This window comes from Mauremys reevesii, linkage group 12 (assembly GCF_016161935.1).
Source record: "Mauremys reevesii isolate NIE-2019 linkage group 12, ASM1616193v1, whole genome shotgun sequence".
Lineage (NCBI taxonomy): Eukaryota > Metazoa > Chordata > Testudines > Geoemydidae > Mauremys > Mauremys reevesii.
This window is the reverse complement of record NC_052634.1, coordinates 46,961,091-46,964,503: the sequence shown is the minus strand read 5'-3', so window position 1 is coordinate 46,964,503 and position 3,413 is coordinate 46,961,091. Positions and strand designations below refer to the sequence as shown.

At 48.4% G+C, this 3,413-nt stretch overlaps 1 non-coding gene across 1 annotated transcript; it reads left to right on the top strand.

Moving 5' to 3' along the window:
• The first annotated feature begins 1,083 nt into the window (after nucleotides 1–1,083).
• On the top strand, nucleotides 1,084–1,165 carry TRNAS-AGA. The gene has a single exon. It is a non-coding gene; the product is annotated as a tRNA-Ser (tRNA).
• The last annotated feature ends 2,248 nt before the right edge of the window (nucleotides 1,166–3,413 follow it).

Here is a 3,413-nt window from a genome sequence, read left to right as displayed (position 1 = left end):
TTCAGTGACAGCCTGAATTGTTCCTTATCCCGCCAGAGCCGGAGGATTGAAAGCCCTGTGTAGCTCGCAGGAATGGACATAAACACTCCCTGGTATCTGAGGAGATGTTCAGCTTTGCCCTTGGTCAACTACAAGGCTAAAGGGAAAGGAGGTGGCGCCAGGTATAAAGAGTGAAACACGACACATCATAGTTATGCCCATGGTGGCTGCAAAATCTTTTGACGTACTTCTTCTTATCAGCAGTGTATTGTTTTCTCCGGAGCCTAGGCCTTGACCAAGAAATTTGTACCTTGATAAAATAATCAACTGCCCCGGTGAAGGCAATGGACTTGCACCCACTGGGGTGTCCCTACACAGGTACAAGTACTAACAACAGTTGCTGCCTTTTAGCCATAGATTTTAATCAGGGCAATAAATTGATACAAACCCCTGTTAAATCATTTCTCAGCCCGAGTCCTTCACCCACATTCCCTAGAGCATTGGGCCACCATGTGGACGTTTCATTTCTGACCTCAGTTTCACACAGAGACAAAATTTCCTTTGCACAGATCCATAAACAGTGAAACCTCCCTGTGTCTCTGGTCTGAGCCAGGACATTCGATTCCAGTGAATCCTTCTCTCCAGCAATGGCGATGGTCAGACAGAGGGGTCATGGCACCTGCATCCCTGCCAGGGAGATATTGGCTCGGCTCTTTCTTTCTGCTGCTGTTGTTAGTCCATGAAACATCAAGGGTGGAATGCAAGGCTGAGTTCACGCACCAGCCCCCTGAAAAAATTTCAGTGCCCCAGAGAAATCCTGCCACCTGCTATTGGAACGATGTGCTGGAGATTTGACTAGGAAAGGGACTGTCTGAATTGTCAGAGACGGGAATGAACAACAATCTACAGCAATGTCGTTCACACAAACACACTCTCATCCTGCTGCAGCTGGAAGGGAAATGGGCAGGAATTCTCGCTGTTCAGCCAAGGACACACTTACACTGATGCGCAGCCGTTAGTGTGCTGGGACAGCTGGTCTGAGCAATTTGAAGTGGCAATTCAGTGAGAACATAATCATCATGTAATGATACATGTGTACATCAAGTAGTTGTGGCCGAGTGGTTAAGGCGATGGACTAGAAATCCATCGGGGTCACCCCACGCAGGTTCAAATCCTGCCAACTACGCAAGCACTGCACTGTTGTTGTTATTACTGTAGTCTTAGTACCTGAACATCCACAGTACAAACTGGAGCCAGATTTACTTTCACTCTGTCAACACTTAAAATGCTGCACTGGCACTGCTATAGCACTTTGGAGTAGACAGTGATTGGAGGGGTTTTCCCATCCCTGTAATAGCTACATGGACAGAACAATTCTTCCTTTTCTTTAGCACTATCTAACCCGGGCTTAGGTCATCTTAACTATATGGGTTTGTGGGGAGGGGGGATTCACACCCTGAGAGATGTCGCTCTGACAGTTCAGTGCCCAGCGTACACCAGCCCTTAGATCCCTCTTGGTATTTCAATGCAGGCACTGACCTGTGAGAGGAAAACATCAGCTCACAAATACACAGACTGAATTCCCCACATTTAATCTCGCTGCACTTTCCAGAAAGTCACAAAATTCAATTCATTCTTGCTAGGACAGAGAAAAAATAAGTGACACTAAATTTTTGACTTGGGTAAATAAAATTAAGTGTTTAATTAATATAGTAAAAATCTGTACTGATTCCTCTAACTAACACCACAGCGTGAAATAGGAACAGAGACAAATCTTGTCAGTGACGACTAATTTCGCAAATGATCTTCCCATTATTAATTTCCACGCTGCCCCAACTGGACGTCTGGGCATCGCCAGTGTCATTGCTCTGCATTCACCTTCCCCTTAGAATTGTTCTCGGACATTCGCCTTCCTCTGCAGCATGGGGCACGGGTCACTTGCTGGAGGATTCCCTGCACCTTGAGGTCTTTACGCCACGATTTGAGGCCTTCAATAACTCAGACATAGGTTAGGGGGTTTGTTACAGGAGTGGGTGGGTGAGATGCTGTGGCCTGCATTGTGCAGGAGGTCAGACTAGATGATCATAATGGTCCCTTCTGACCTTAAGTCTATGAATCTATGAATCTATTCCCAAACTTTAGTCCTGCTTTGGGACAGTGTCTCTCATGCAAGAAACTGCCGAGTCTGCGCTAGCAGTGAGGCTCCCTCACTAACAACTGAAATCAGGGAGAGCTGTGTGAAGTGCAGGGCCCCAGGGGTGCCTGAACAGGGGGGGAACAACACCCTAGGGCTTTTAAAAATGGGAAGGCTCTGAAAGGGGAGGGGCCCAGCCTCTGTAGCAGGACTGCAGGGCAGGCGAGTTCACGGCGGGCATTATGGGATACTGGTAGAAGCCAGTTATAGTGATATAATGACCAGCAGCATTTACACTGAAAATTTGTCACTTTAAGTTTGCTGCACAAAGCTCTAGGCCTCTCGTCGAGGTGGTTTTATTTTGTCACCAAAACAGGGCAATTTTGTCACCAGATGTGGCATTGCAGTGTGTGCACCAGCCACAAGCTGCCGACCGAGGGAGCGTTGTGTGTTTTTCACACACCTGAGCAATATAATTCTGCTGAAATAACTTTGCAGTGCAGACCTGGCCAAAGATTCTCTCTCTCTCTCACACACACACACACACACACACACACACACACACACACACACACACACACACACACACACACACACACACACACACACACACACACACACACACACACACACACACACACCCACCCACCCCTGCAAGGAAAACCTCACCTGCTCCTCTGCTTTGCAGAATCCAAACACAAGCAAAGCTTGTCAGGCCCCGGTGGGGATGGCAGGGAGTCAGGTGTGGGCAGACACTGTGTTTTAGCCACAGGCAGGCACCATGGCTTAGTTGGCTAAAGCACCTGCCTTGTAAACAGAAGATCCTGGATTCAACTCCCAGTGGTGCCTTGTTGCTTAACTTTTAGGGCACCTGGTATTGGCTACTGACAGAGGACAAAACACAGAGCTAGATGGGCCTTTGGTCCAGCCCAGTGTGGCTGTTTAAATTGGGATTGAGGAGAAGGGTGAAGAGGAGCAGGCTCTGGTTGGGAGTGAGGAGCAGTGGGCATAGGAGGGACTGAGGGTTGGGATTGAGGGGCACTGGGAAAAGAGGGGACATGGGTTTAAGCTAAAGAACATCCTCGTTTGGGGATCCAGCAGGACAGGGGAAGGCAGCAGGTGATTCTAATTCCTTAGGGATATTCTGTGTGTGTGTGTGTGTGTGCGCAGGGGAGGAACATGCTCTATGCCCAGAGGCCTTTATTCCTCCAGGCTGCAAGGACAGAGGGGCTGTCAGGAAGTTGCCCCTTCAAACCCACACACAAAAAGGCCCTTCTGAGGAAAGGGAAAATCCTGAAGA